This window comes from Sarcophilus harrisii, chromosome X, assembly GCF_902635505.1.
Source record: "Sarcophilus harrisii chromosome X, mSarHar1.11, whole genome shotgun sequence".
NCBI classification, from domain to species: domain Eukaryota; kingdom Metazoa; phylum Chordata; class Mammalia; order Dasyuromorphia; family Dasyuridae; genus Sarcophilus; species Sarcophilus harrisii.
In genome coordinates, this window is record NC_045432.1 from 11,024,224 (window position 1) to 11,040,064 (window position 15,841).

General features: G+C 33.5%; 1 long non-coding RNA gene across 17 annotated transcripts in view; it reads right to left on the reverse strand.

Annotated features, from left to right (window-relative positions):
- LOC105751131 overlaps nucleotides 1–15,841 on the reverse strand; it is a 184,956-nt gene that overhangs the window by 131,270 nt on the left and 37,845 nt on the right. Inside the window, exon 12 of one of the 17 annotated variants that reach the window (XR_004230682.1) lies at nucleotides 8,810–9,368. The exons of the other annotated variants lie outside the window; for them this stretch is intronic. This is a non-coding gene — a long non-coding RNA (uncharacterized LOC105751131). Of the gene's footprint in view, nucleotides 1–8,809; nucleotides 9,369–15,841 lie in introns of those variants that run through there. 17 annotated transcript variants of the gene reach the window in all.

Here is a 15,841-nt window from a genome sequence, read left to right on the forward strand (position 1 = left end):
AAGGTATTTTAATTTAAGGAATATCAATGCATGTCTAACTTGATCAGCATCACACTACAAGAATCACCTGTCTTAAGGAATCATTTTTATTCCTTAAAGGTACATATAATACTTGATTATAAACTTATACCTTTGGCTGTGTGATTGGGGACCAAAGTTTTAATTCAATCACTACTCTCCTGATAGAAATTACATCTTTTACATGCCTTGGTGTCCTGAGAACATTAAAAAATCCATCTTCTGAAAGATGCCATTGAGAATTCTAAAGACAACTTCCAGGTCAGAAAATACAGGTTCTATAGTACTTCAAAGCTCTGTGCTTGTGAAACTCTCTCACACCAAAAATTCCACATTCTATGTGCTCCCTTCCCTGATATCCTTTGTTCTTCATACCTTTACAATGTGAGAACATTTCCTCTGGCTATACTCATGACCCACGTTTTTTATTATACCCACTGGCTCCAACTATTTTTTATGCTTCATTCTGTCCTTTCAACTTTTTTTTCCCCAAAACCTCTCCAAATGACTGATATTCCATGATTAGGATTAATCCAGATCCAAAAGTTGACCCTCTGAATTTTGTCCAGCTCTAACTTGAATTATAATTAACCTATCTCTTCTGCATGGATCCTTAAATATATTAAAAATTCATCTTATCAAGAATGACACTGAGATTTCTATGGCTCATGTTGGCTCTGAAAATCTAAATTCTATTGTTCTTACCTCTGTAATTTCAGACCCCTCTTATATCAGACATTCAGCAGTCAATGTGTTTTAAAAAAATATTGTACCTCAAAAGTTACTGTGGGCAATAAATACTCTTCAGTTGTTGCCAATAGCAGTAGTGAATAAATAAGGATATGCATGGAATCAAACTGATGACTATATTTTTATATTTGTGTTTTTTTAATTGTGCTTTACCACCTCTAAAAATCTCTATTTTAAGCTCTCTTTTCCCTGGAAAATAATCCCTTGAATATCACCTCCCAAATAATCCTTTCTTTGTACTAAGGCTCCTTATCCTAGACATTATATGTTCTGAGGGCAAACACTCCCATGATATTCTATCCATTTATCTTTTTTTAAAAAAATTTCTCTTATTGCGCATGCCCTTAATCACAAAGTAACGGCACAAATCTCTGAAACGCCTAATACTTAAAACCTCACAGTAGTGAGTAAACATTCTTCATCCTTTTCCAATAATAGGAATATCAAAAAAAGCCTTATCTGATCTTGGAACTACAATCACATGTCTTGTCAGAAACTGTGTTTATTTCTGGGAGCTATATAAGATACTCAATTGTAAACTTATATATTTGGTTCTGTGGTCTGAGACCTGAGTTTTAAATCAGACAAATCATCACTCTCATAATATATACTTCCTTATAACTATATATACAACTAAATATACTAATTTCAGTATTAAAAGATCAATTAACCTGTCTCACCCCAAGCCTTGGTGTCCTGACAACTTAAAAAAGTTATTGTCAACGATACTGTATGAGGATGTATTCTGATGGACATGGATTTCTTCAACAAAGAGAAGATCTAACTTAGTTTCAATTGATCAAGGATGGACAGAAGCAGCTACACCCAAAGAAAAAACACTAAGAAATGAATGTAAACTGCTTGCATTTTTGTTCTTCTTCCCGGGTTAGTTTTACCTTCTAAATCCTATTCTCCCTGAGCAACAAGAGAACTGTACGGTTCTGCACACATATATTGTATCCAAGATCTACTGTAACCTATTTAACATGTATAGGACTGCTTGCCATCTGGGGGAGGGGGTTGAGGGAGGGGGGGGGAAATCGGAACAGAAGTGAGTGCAAGGGATAATGTTGTAAAAAATTACCCTGGCATGGGTTCTGTCAATAAAAAGTTGTTTAAAAAAAAGTTATTATCAAAGATGAAAATGAGAGTTCTAAGGTCCCTTCTACTCTAAAAAATAGTTTCTATTAAACATTCTAGCTCTGTTCTCACAGAACAATTCCAAACCTGAAATACCACTTTCTATGTGCTCTCCTCTTCTGACACCTATTGGTCTATGTGCCCTTCCAGCTCTCACATTTCCTCCTTTTTGGATACTCTCAGATCTCAGAATCTACTTAATAAGATCCCATTTGCCTCATCCTATTTTTGTTCTGTGGCTGAAATTCTGCTACCTTCTGCCTTCTCAAGACCCTCCTGCTTCTCATATTCTAGGTTCTAGGGCTCACTGCAATCATCACACAGTCAGGATTCTAAATTTCTTCCATGCTCTTACTGGAGTTTAAATTAACCATACTTACTTCTTGACCTACTGGGAGCATAAAACTTTTCATTTACTCAAGGATGACAATGAGATTTATATTGGCTGTACTAACTCCGAAGATGTTTTATCACCTCTCCTTCCTCTCTAATTTCAGACTCTTCTGAGGTCAATCACTATTCCACATATTCTCTTTTCAATGTTCTATACTTCAAAGTTATTGTGAATAATTAATGTTCCCTAGTCAATACCAATAACATTTTTAAGAAATCAAAGATCTGCAAGGAATCAAACTGATAACCAATTTTCTGTTTTTCTTTTTTTTTTTAAAATATAGTATAGTTCTTCCTTTCAAGCTGTAACAGAATATACTTTAATCTCTCTTATACCTGAAAAATTCTCCCTTAAATGGCACTTTCCAGTCAAGCCTTTCTATGTGCAAAAGACCTCTTAGCCAAGGGCAAAATTTCCCATATTTTATCCATTTATAGGTTTGTTCATTTAACATTTATTGCCCTGCCCATGGAACTTAGTCATAAAATGACAGCACAGTCTCTCTTTGTTAATCCTTATGGTAGTGAGTAAATACTCTCCATCCATTCACAATAAGAGGAATATGAACAGCAATAATATGCAAGCAGGGCAGTACAGTCTTGTCAAGAGATCACTTTTAGTTCTTGGAGCCATATAATGAGCTAGATTGTAAGCTTATACCTGTAGTTCTCTGTTCTGCAATCTGAGTTTTAATGCAGGGAGGCAATATTCTCCTGATTACGATTATGTAGAAATAAAGAAACCATTTCAAGTTACAAATATTTTTTTTCTTTTTTAAGGTTTCAATTAACCATACCTTGGTGCTCTGAGAACATAGAGAAATCCAGGTTCTCAAAGATGCTATTGAGTATGCTAAGGCCCCTTTCCAGATCTGAGAATCAAGGTTCACCTTTTAGGTCTGTTCTTTCAGAACAATGGGCTCTCATGCACTGTGTTCCAGGAGTTCTTTCTTCTATGCTTCTCTCAGATCCCATAATCTAGGTACTAAGATCTTACTGGCTTAAACTATTTTGTTCTATGGCTCTGTTCTCCCCATTTCATTTTAAAAGATTCCTTCTGATCTCTCATATTTCAGATTCTAGGATTCATCACAATCAGACAGTCTGGATTCTAAATTTCTTCCATGCTCCTATTAGAGTTTGAATTAACTATTCTTTCTCTCCCCTTTGGTCCATTGGGAACAAAAAAATATTCATTTTCTCAAGGTTGACATTGAAATTTCTAAGGCCTGTGCTGGTTTTGAAAATCTAAATTCTATTGATTTTTTTCCCCTATACACTTAGCTTTCCATGTGTGAGCTTTTAAATGCAATCTTTTTCAAAAATTTTAAATGTAATAAATATTCCCAAGTTAATACCAACAGCAGCCTTAACTAATCAAGGAAATGAAAGGAATCAAACTGATGGCCATACTTTTGCTTCTACTTATATATATGGTGGCTTTCTATCCTCACTTTGAAATACTTTGTATTTAAAACTTTAGGTTAGTGAATAAACATTCTTGATCCATTCCAAATAACAGGAATATCAATAAATCCAACCTGATCAGGGTTGGACAGTTTTAGGACAAGAAATAAACTGTCATCACAAGGCATTGTTTTCACTTCTTAAAAACATATAAAGCTGTTGATGATAAACTTATTTGTTGGATGTGTTGTCCGATATCTGAATTATAATTCAAACAATCACCACACTCCTAATATGTATTATGTGGAAATAATGGCAGCATTTCAAGACACAAATATAAATATAAAATAAATTTTTTTTCCTAGAATTTCAATTAACCTGTCTCTCTCTAAGTCTCATTGCTTTGAGAACAGAAAATTATTCATTTTCCGAAGATGCCATTGAGTGTTCTAAGGTCCCTTCAAACTTAGAAAATCTAGTTTCTATTACCCTGACATTTCACAACAATTCCAAGCCAGAAATTCAACACTCTATTGGTTTTCCTGCTCTGATATCCCTTGTTCTTAGCTGTCCTTTCAGCTTTCATATTCTCTTCTTTATTGTTACTCTAAGGTCCCCTAATCTACATACATAATTCCATCAGCTCAGACTATTTTTGTTCTTTAGATTTCTCCTTCTTCTTTCTGAGCAATTCTTCCTATCTTTTATTCCAAGTTTTACAGGTTATTTAGATCCTGCAGCCTAGATCCTAAATTTCTTCCATGATTTAATGGAGTTTCAATTAGACTGTGTCTTTCTATTCCTTGCCCCACTGAAAGCATTAAAAACAAACAAAAACAAAACACATCTTCGCCAAGATGACATTGAGATTCCCTTGCTCTATGCTGATTGTCAGAACCTAAGTTCTATTTACTCTCTTACCTCTCTAATTTAAGACCCCTCTTATATACTCCCTTTTAAATGCACTGTTCTTCAAAAATTATTATGGGTAATACATATTCTCTAGTCAATACCAATAGCAGTCTGAAGAACTTAAAGGAATATTAAAGGAATAGGGACCCTATTTTCCCCTATATTTATATAATGAAGCTGTGCTCTCCCAGCTCTATTTTGTGAATAATACCTCCTAGTTAAGATTTTCTGTGTTACATAAGGAGCTTTAAGAGCTCTGAAACATTATTTTCTAAGCAGTGACTCTCTTATTCTTTTATTAGTTTATTTTTCTCTTAATTCATGGCCCATAGGTCTTAATAATAAAATCACAGCTCCAATAGTCTCTCTTTGAAATTCCTTGTACTATTTAATGGTACGTGAATCAATACTCTTCTCTCTGTTCCCAATAATAGGAATATCAATAACAATCTTAACTGATCAGGGCACTGCAAGAAACCCCATGTCTTGTTGGGGGATTGTTTTTATTACTTGAACCCATATAAGGTCCTATATGAGAAATGTATACTTTTGGCTCTTTTGTCTAAGACCTTGGACAATTGATTGCTCTTTTGCTGATATAAACTATATGAGAATAAAGACAGCATTTCAAAATATAATTATCCTTTGTTACTGGGATTCCATTTAACCTCTTTATCCCTGCTCTGGTGCCCTGAAACCATAAACTAGCCCATCTTCTCAAAGATAACACAAAGAATTCTGTGGCTCACAATGCCACAGAAAATCAAAGATCAATCACTCCTTTTACATCTTCAATTTCAGACCCATATAAGAGAAGATATTGAGAATTCTATATGCTCCCTTTTAAATATATTGCTCTTTAAATGTAATTGTAAGCAATAAGTACTCTTAGTCATCACTAATATCAATCTTCAGTAATAGAGCATTTGCAAAGAATAAAATTGGTGACCTTTTTCTTTTTTAATAATAATGTGTGGTTCTCTCCCTCTTCCCCTGGCTTTAATATTCTGTACTCTAAGCTCTCTTCTTCCAAGAAAATTCTCTCATGAATTGTGCCTCCCAAGACTTTGTATATGATAAAGATCCTCACAGCTCTGATACATTCTCTTCTAAGAGCAGATCCTTCTGTGATATTCTATCCATTTAGTGCTTTATTTTTCATGTTTTGCTCTGCCCATAAGTCTTACTTGTAAAGTGACAACACAAATGGTTTTTCTTCGACATGACTTGTACTTAAAATGTTATAGTAGGGAATAAATCTTCTCCATTTACTCCAAATAAGAGGAATATCAATAGCAGTCTGAACTGATCAGGTCACTAAAAGGAATTATTTTTTTGAGGGCAACTGTTTTTACTTCCTCAAGCCATATACAATACTTGATTATAAACATACCTTTGGCTGGTAATTTGGACCCTGGGTTTTTTTAAGTACAACAATCTCCTCTCTCCTGATATAAATTATCTGGTTATAAAGGTAGCATTTTGAGCCACAACTACCCTTTCTTAGTAGTGTTTCAATTATCCTGTTTTCATGCCTTGATGGCCTGAGAACATAAAGAAAACCATGTTCTCAACAATGTCATTGAGATTTCTACCCCTTCCAGTCAGAAACCTAGATTCTATAACAACTCCTATCTTCTTTCAGAACATTGCCAAAACCAGAAATTTAACATTCAATAATAGACTTTTCTACTCTTGTCTTGGATCCCACTTGTCCTGGCCACCCAGGTATCACATTCTATTTCTTATGGTTACTCTCAGGTCCCAGTGACCATATCTGTCTTTCTTCTACTTGCTGTGTTTTAAAACTCTTTCCTACCTCTTATATTCCAGGTTCTAAAGCTCATCCAGATCATACAGCCTAGACTTCAAATTATTTTAAGGATCTCAAATAGTCTGACTTTTGCTATTTCTTGGCCACCTATTAACAAAAACTTCCTATCTTCTCAAAGAAAACTTAAGTTCTATCACCTCTCTAACCTAATTTGAGAGCACTTTTTTATTAATAGGTTTTATTTTCAAAATACATGCAAAAATAGTTTTCAACATTCACCCTTGTAAAACCTTGAGTTTCAAATTTTTCTCCCTTCCTCCCTTCTACCTACCCCCCTCCTTTAGACAGCAAGTAATCCAATATAAGCTAAACATATGCAATTCTTCTAAACATATTTCCACATTTATCATGCTGCACAAGAAAAAACAGATCAAAAAGGGAAAAAAATGACAAAGATAAAAAAGCTTCACAAACAACAACAAAAAAGGTGAAAATACTATGTTGTGATTCACATTCAGTCTCCATATTCCTTTTTCTGGATGCAGATGGCTCCCTCCATCACAAGTCTATTGTAATTGACTTGAATCACCTCATTGTTGAAAAGAACCAAATTTATCATAGTTGATCATCACCTAATGTTGTTGTTGTTGTGTACAATGTTCTCTTGGTTTACTCACTTCAATTAACATCAGTTTTGAGAGCACTCTTACACTAGGTATTTAGCATTCTGTGTACTCCCTTTAAAGAATTACTCTTTAAAAATTATTGTAGGCAATAATTATTTTGTAGTCATTACCAATAGTGGCATTGAGTAATGAAGGATCTGGTTGGAATAAAATTAATAAACATCTTTTTGTGTTCTTTTTTTTTTTTTGTATGAGGTACAGTTCTCCTGTTCTATCTTGAAATAGTCTATACTCTTAAGCTGTCTTCTACTTGGATTGTTTTCCCTTAAATGTGACATCTCCCTGAAAAGATTTTCTATATGCTAAGAATCCTCATAGGTCTGAGATTATATGTTCTAAGAGCGGATGCCTCTGATATTCTAGCCATTCATTGGTTTATTTTTTTCTTACTGCACTGTCCATGCATCTCAGTCATAAAGTGATAGGACAAGTGATATTTCTATAAAATGTCTCGTATTTAAACCTTATGGTAGTGAGTAAATATTCTGCATATATGTTCTGTATATATTCTGAATAAGAGGAATATGATCAAGGAACTACAAGGAATCACTTGTTTTGTTGGGGCACTGGAGACATATAAGGCTATTATCAGTTCCAATAGTCTATGTATTAAGTTCTCATTGGTTCAGACAATTTTGTTGTGTGGCTCTGTCCTCTCTTACTTTCTTGTGGTGAAATTCCTTCCTACCTCTTATTCCAGGTTCTGGGTCTGATCTAGATCCTGCAGACTAAATTCTAAATTTCTTTCAAGTTCTCTCTGGAGTTTCAATTAACTTCTCTCTTTTTCCTTTTTTTTTTTTCTTTTTCTGCGAGGCAATTGGGGTTAAGTGACTTGCCCAGGATCACACAGCTAATAAGTGTTAAGTGTCTGAATCCAAATTTGAACTCGGGTCCTCCTGACTCCAGGACCAGTGCTCTATCCACTGCGCCATCTAGCTGTCTGTCTCTCTCTTCCTGACTACCTGAGAACATAAAAATAAAACCTATTTTCCCAAGATGACATTGGGATTTCTACAGTTCTGAAAAAATTAAGTTTTATTATCCCTCTTAGCTCTGTAATTCCAGACTCTTCTAATATCAGATATTTAATAATTTAACTCATTTTTAAATTCACTGTTCTTCAAAAGCTACTATGATCAATAAATACTCTCTATCCTCTCCTAACAACAGGAATAGCTAGAGCAGTCTTCCCTGTTCAAGGCACTAAAATGAATTATTTGTCTTGTCAAAAGGTTTTTTTTTTTTTTAAAAATTCTGGGAGTCAAATAAGACCCTAGATGTTAAACTTATACTTTTCACTCAGTGGTCTGTGACCTGAATTTTAATTCAGATAATCACCACTCTCCTTAGGTAAATTATATGAAAATAAGAGCATTTCAGGACGAAACTATCCATTGTTACAAGATTTCATTTAACCTATCTGTTTCCATGCCTTGGGGCCCTGAAACTATAAAATAATTCTTATTTCTCAAGGACTGAAAGGAGAGTTCTATATTCCATGTCTCTGAAAAATCTAAGCAGCAGCATCCCCATTAAGAGCAGACCCTTCTGTGATATTCTATCATTTCCCTCTGAGATCAGACATTCAACATTCTATGTGATTCCTTTTAAATGTACTGTTTTTCAAAAGTTATTTTAGGCAATAAATGTCCATAGTCATTGCTGCTATTAAGTAATCAAGGGTAAGCAAGAAATCAATTTAATGAGCAGTTTTTTTTTTTTTTTTTTATTTTGCATTTCTTTCTTCCTAACTCTAACAGTCTATACTCTAAGCTCAATTGTAACTAGAATACTCTCCCTTGAATGGCACCTGCCAGTCAAGATTTTCTATGTGCTATGGGATCCCCCTAGCTCTGAATCAAAATATTCTAATTCTGTGATATTATATCCATTTAGTGGTTTATTTTTTTATTGCACTATCCATAGGTCATAGCTTTAAAGGGACAGTACAAATGGTCTCTCTGAAATGTTTTATATCTAGTATTTTATGGTAGTGAATCAATATTCTCCACCCATTCCCAGTTACAAGAATATCAATAGCAGCCTTAATTAATCACGGCACCAAAAGAAATCATATGTTCTCTTTGTGGATTGTTACTTGTAGCTGTATAAAACACTTAATGATAAACATATACCTTTGGCCATGTGGTTCAGGATCTGAGTTTTAGTTCAGACAATAACCTCTCTCTTGATATAAACTATGTGGTAACAGAAGTAACATTTCAAGCCATAAATAGCTTTTGTTACTCAAGTTTCATTTAACCAGTCTTTCTTCATGCCTTGGTGACCTGAAAATACAAGGCCCTCATGAGAAATGTATACCTTTGGCCCATCTTCTCAAGGATGATATGGACGGTTTGATAACCCATATTGCCTATGAAAATCTAAGATATATAGCCCTTCTTACTTCTCTAATCTCAGACCCTTTTGAGATCAGATATGCAGCATAAATCTTAGTAATTATCAAAAGAAGTAATTAAGGATCTGCAAGGACAAAAACAGAGAAAAAAGATAGACAATTTCCCTAATGAATACTGATGCAAAAATTTTAAATACAATACTTGCAAGGAGATCACAGCAATATATCATAACGCTCATACATACATTATGATCAGGTAGAATTTATACCAGGAATGCAGGAGTAATTCAAAATTAAAACAACCACCACCATAACTGACTATGTCAATAACAAAACCAACAAAAATGATATTATTTCAATAGATGCAAAAAAGCTTTTGATAAAACAACACTCATTCCAATTAAAACATTAGAAAAAATAGGAATAAATGGAGTTTTCCTTAAAATGATGAGTAGTATCTATGAAAATCATAAACAAATATTATCTATAATGAAGATAATCTAGAAAATTTGCCAATAAGATCATGGGTGAAGCAAGGATATCCATCATCGCTACTATTATTCATTATTGTCCTAGAAATGCTAGCTATATGATGAGGAGGATACTCTCAAGGAAAAAAAAAAACCTGGGAAGTTCTCCATGAACACAAGCAAAATGAATTGTACTGTCTACAAAGTAATAGCAATGTCCAGGACGACCAGTTGTGAATGGCTTTGCTATTCTCATTAGTACAATCATCCAAGACTATTCAGAAAGACTAATGATGAAAAATCTTATCCATTCTCAGAGAGGGAACTGATTGTGTCTGAATACAGAATGAAGTATTCTCTCTCTCTTTTTAACAATTTTTCTTGAAGGTTTTTATTTCATTAGGGTGAGATATCTATGCTTTTTTTTCCCCTACAACTTGATTTTTATGGAAATGTTTTGTATAACTTCACAAGTAGTTTCTTAATTGTGGCTAAGGATAAGGGAGAGAACCTAGAATTCAAAAATTTTAGAAACAAATACAATTTTTAAAAATTTTGAATATAACTGGGAAAAATATTAAATAAATAAATAGAAATGCTAGTTATGGTAATAAGAGAAGAAAAAGAAACTGACGGAATTAGAATAAATAATAAGGAAACAAAACCATCACTCTTTGCAGATAATTTATGGCATATTTAGAAAATTCTAGAAAAATCAACTAAAAAATTGGCCGAAATAATTAACAGCTTCAGTGGAGCTGCTGAATTTAATATAAACCATTAGCAATTTTATATATGCATAAAACCAAGTCCAGCAAAAAGAGATAGAAAGAGAAATTCCATCATTTAAAATAACTACAGACAATATAAAATACTTGGGAGTCTACCTGCCAAGACAACCCCAGAAGTATATGAACACAATTGTAAAACACTTTTCACACAAATAAAGTCAGATATACACAAATGGAAAAATATTAATTTCTCATGAGTAGGCCAAGTCAATACAATAAAAATAGTGATTCCATCTAAACTAATTTACCTATCCAGCATCATACCAATAAAACTACCAAAAAATTTTATAGAGCTAGAAAAAAATCATAACAAAATTGATCTGGAAGAGCAAAAGGTCAAGAATATCAAGAAAATCAATTTAAAAAGTAAAGAAAGGTGGTCCACCTGGCATACCAGATTTCAAAGTGTATTACAAAGTGGTAATCATCAAAACAATCTGATACTAGCTAATAGAGTAGAAATAGACTAGGTATGCAATATACAATAGTAAATTACCATAATGATCTAGTGTTTGATAAACTCCAACTTCTGGAACAAAAACTCACTATTAACAAAAATTGCTGGGAAAACTGGAAAGAAATTTACCAGATACCACACATACTTGTACACTAAGAGAAGCTCAAAATGTGTACATGATTTAGAAATAAAGGGTGATATCATAAGAACATTAAGGAAGCATGGAAAACTTTACCTGTCAGATCTATGAATAAATGAAAAGATCATGACTAAATGAAATAGAATTATGGAATGAAAAAGGCATAATTTTGATTATATTCAATTTAAAAGGTTTTACATGAACAAAACCAATGAAGACAAGATTAGAATAAAAGCAGAAATTGAGTGGGGAGAATATTCACAGTAAGTTTCTCTGATGAAATTTCTCAAACACAGAGAGAAATTAGTCAATTTAAAAGAATGCATATTATTCTTCAATTGGTAAATGGCCAGAGGAAATGAATAGACAGTCTTTAGAAGAAGAAATCAAAGCTTTCTGTGGTTATATGAAAAAAAAATGCTCCAAATTATTACTGAATAGAGAAATGCAAATTAAAATAATTCTGAGATACCACATCACACATATCAAAATTGACTAGCAGGACAGAAAAGGAAAATGACAAATGTTGGACGGAATGTGGAAAAATTGAGACAATAATGCACTGTTGGTGGAGCTGTGAGTCCAACCATTCTAAAAAGCTACACCCAAATCAAATTAAAAGGAAAAGTGGTGCCAAAGAATTGGAAATTGAGAAGATCCCCATGTGGAAATGGGTGAACAAGTTGTGGTATGATTATAATGGAATAGTGCTGTGCTGTAAGAAATGATGAACTGGATGGTTTCAGAAAAAATTGCAAAGATTGACACAAAGTGAAGTGAGAAAAACTAGGAGAACATTGTACACACTAACAGCAACACTATATGTATACCTGGGAATGATTTAGCAATTCCGAGCTTTACAATGATCCAAGACAATTTCAAATGCTGTTTGATAAAAAATGTTATCCACTTCCAGAGAAAGAATGTGATGGAAGCATACTTTTTTGTTTGTTTGCTTTCTCTCTCTCTCTTTTTTTTTGTCTGTGTTTTCTTTGGGAACATGGCTAATATAGAAATATGTTTTGAATGACTTCACATGTATGCTTGCATTATCAAGGAGAAGGGAGGGGATGAATGGAAGGAGGGACAGAATTTGGAACTCAAACTTTTACAAGACAAATGTTTAAAAAAAAATACATGTATTTGAGAAAAATAAAAAAAATAATCTAACCTGTTCAAGATGCTATTAATTTCTTAAAACAAATAAGGTACTTGATTGTAAACACATATCTTTAGCTGTGTAGTTTGAGACCTGAATTTTAATTCAGACAATCTCCACTTTCCTGATATAAATATGGAAATAATGGTAATATCTCATATTTTCTTTTCTCAAAAGTACTTCCTCCCTCTCATATTCCAGGTACTAGGGCTTATCCAGATCCCACAGTCTATATTCTAAATTTCTTTCAAGATCTCAGTGGAGTGTCTATTAACCTGTCTTTCTCTCTCCTTTGGACAACTAAAAACAAACCCCAAACAACCTCAAGTTTTCAAGGAAGACATTGAGAGTTCTATGGCTCATACTGTCTCTGAAGTTCTGTTGCCTCTTCTACACCTCCCTAATTTCACATCTACCAATAGCTAATTTAAGTCATAAAAGAATTGAAAAGAATTAAATTGAGGGAAAAAAAAGTTTTTAAACTGATGCTATTGTGACCTCTCAGCTCTAAGAGTATATATTCTATAGTATAAGTATACTAAACTATATACTACAGTATATTATGTAGTATAGTATAAGATCAATTCTATCTGGAAAATTCTCCCTTGAAATGACACCTCCCAATTAAGACTTTCTTTGTGCCGAGAGACCTATGATCATAACTCTGATACTATATGTTCTAAGGACAGATTATCTTATGATATTCCATACATTTATTGGTTTGGTTTTCTCTTTTTTCACTGTCCAGGGATCTTGTAAAGTGACAGCACAAATGGACTCTCTTGAAATGCCTTGCACTTAAAAACTTAAGGTAGTAAATAAATAATCTGATATGAATAACAGTCACATAATATTAGAAATTCAATTTTTACTTCTTAGAGATAAATAAGGTACAGAATTGTTAACTTGTACCTTTGGTGATATCATTAAAACCTAAGTTTTAATTCAACTGCTACTCTCTCAATATAAATAATATGGAAAGAGAGGTACTTTTTCAAGTCATGATCATTCTTTGTTAAGGTTACATTTGTATCTTTTCTCTGGCCCTCTGAGAACATAAAAATGGTCACCTTTTAAAAATTGACATTTAGATATCTAAGGTCTATACTGACTGTGAAAATCCCAATTCTATCATCCCCTTTACCTTATCATAATTTCAGACCTCAACAACATCACATATTCAGTATTTGATGTGGTACTGTGTAAAGACACTGCACTTCAAATTTTATTGGCAACAAACAATTACTAGTCAATACCAATCATAGTACCAAGTAATTAAGGATCTGCATAGAACAAAACTTATGACCATTATTATAGGTTTTTCAAATATGGTTTCTGTCTTTCTACATGTTTTGTTGACTTAAGAAAATAAAATAACCTATGTTCTCAAGGATGTCACTGAGGATTCTAAGGAACTGAAACTGAAAATCTAGGTTCCATAAGACTTCTCTATTCCAAACTGGAAAGTCAATATTCTATTCTTCTTACTGCTTTGATATCTTCCGGAGTTCAAATCCAGACTCACTTACTAGTTGTATCACCCTGTTACTTAACCCTGTTTCCCTGTTTCTCCATCTGTAGAGTCAGACACAACTAAAACGACTGAACAACAACTTCAAAATGTATTGTAGATCATAAATACTCCCTAGTAATTTAAAGAAACTGAAAGGAATCCAATTGATGACCTTTTCAATGTATTGGTATCATATCTCTGTCCTTTCTCAATAACAGGAATATCAATTACAGTTTTACCTGATTAGAGCACTTTAAGGAATTGTGTGTCTTGTTGGGAGATTGTTATCATTACTGGGGACCATAGAAGTCTCTAGATGATAAAATTATATTATTGAATCTGTGGCCAGGATCTGGGTTTTAAGTCAAAAATTTGTTGCTCTGCTGAAATAAGTTGTATGGGATAAAAGGTAGCTCTTCAAGCTATAGATATCCTTTGTCACTAGGGTTCCACTTAATCTGTCTCTCTTTCTGCTCTGATGCCCTGGCAACATAAAAGAAACCCATCTTCTCAAAGATAAAATGGAGAGTTCTATAGCCTACAATGCCTCTGAAAAATCAAAGTTATATAGCTCCTATATTACCTCCCTAATCTTACACTCCTCCAAGATCAGACATTCAGAATTCCAGATGCTCCCTTTTAAAGGCATTGTACTTCAAAAGTTATTGTGGGCGACAAACACTTCCTAGTCATTACCAATAGCAGTCTTAAGTAAGCAAGGATTTGCAAAGAAACAAAATGACCATTTATTTTTGTTTTGTTTTTCTATTTTTCTATGTCTCTAAGCTGTCTTCTATCTGGAAAATTCTCCCATGAATGGTGCCTTCTAAAAAAAGGTACCTTCTAATGGTACCTTTTCATATGATAAAAAGCTTCACAGTTCTGTCACATTTTCTTCTAAGGGCTAATCCTCCTATGATATTCTATCCATTTAGTGTTTTGTTTATTTTTCTGTTCTTGTACTGTCAATGAGTCTTAGTCATAGAATGACAGCACAAATGCACTTTCTTTGACAAGACTTGCACTTATGGTAATGGGTAAATATTCTTGATTCATTTGAAGTAACAGGAATATCAAAAGAAATCTAACCTGATCAAGGCACTACAAGAATTACTTGTCCTAGTGGGAGATTGTTTTTACTTCTTAGTGACATACAAGGCTTTTGAAGATAAATTTATGTATTTGGCTACATGGTCTGCTGCCTTAATTTTGATGAAGATAATAAACATTCTCCTGATATATATTATATGGAAATAATAGTAACATTTCAAGTCATATAATTTCCTACAAATCTTACCATGAAATGTTCTCAAGGATGCCATTGAGCATTCTGAGTTTCCTTCCAGCTCTAAAAATCTAGGTTCTATTATACTTCCTAGTTCTATCCTTTCAGAATAGGTCCAAACCAGAAATACAGCCTTGGAGTGGGCTCTGCTATTTTGTCATTCCTTCTTCTACATGCTCTACACATCTCCCTCCACTGCCAATCTCATATCTCTTAATTCTGAATACTTTAAAATCCCATGGTTTCTGTACTAAGTTCCCATTGACTCAAATTATTCTGGTTCCTTGGTACTGTCCATCTCCCATTTTCTGTCTCCAAAGTCCCTCTTGCTTCTCATATTCCAGTTTACTATGGCTTATCTAAATCCCCCAGTCTGGATTGTAAATTTCTGCCAAGAACTCATTGGAATTTCAATTAACCTGCCTCAATTTGCCAGTGGAAAACAACAACAAAAATTCTGAAGTCAGAAAGACTCTAAATTCTGCCTCAGGTAATTATTAAGCTGTGTGACTCTGCTGGAGTCATTTTACTTCCATTAGCCTTTATTTTCTTATCTATAGAATGGGGATAAGTAATAATTACCTACCT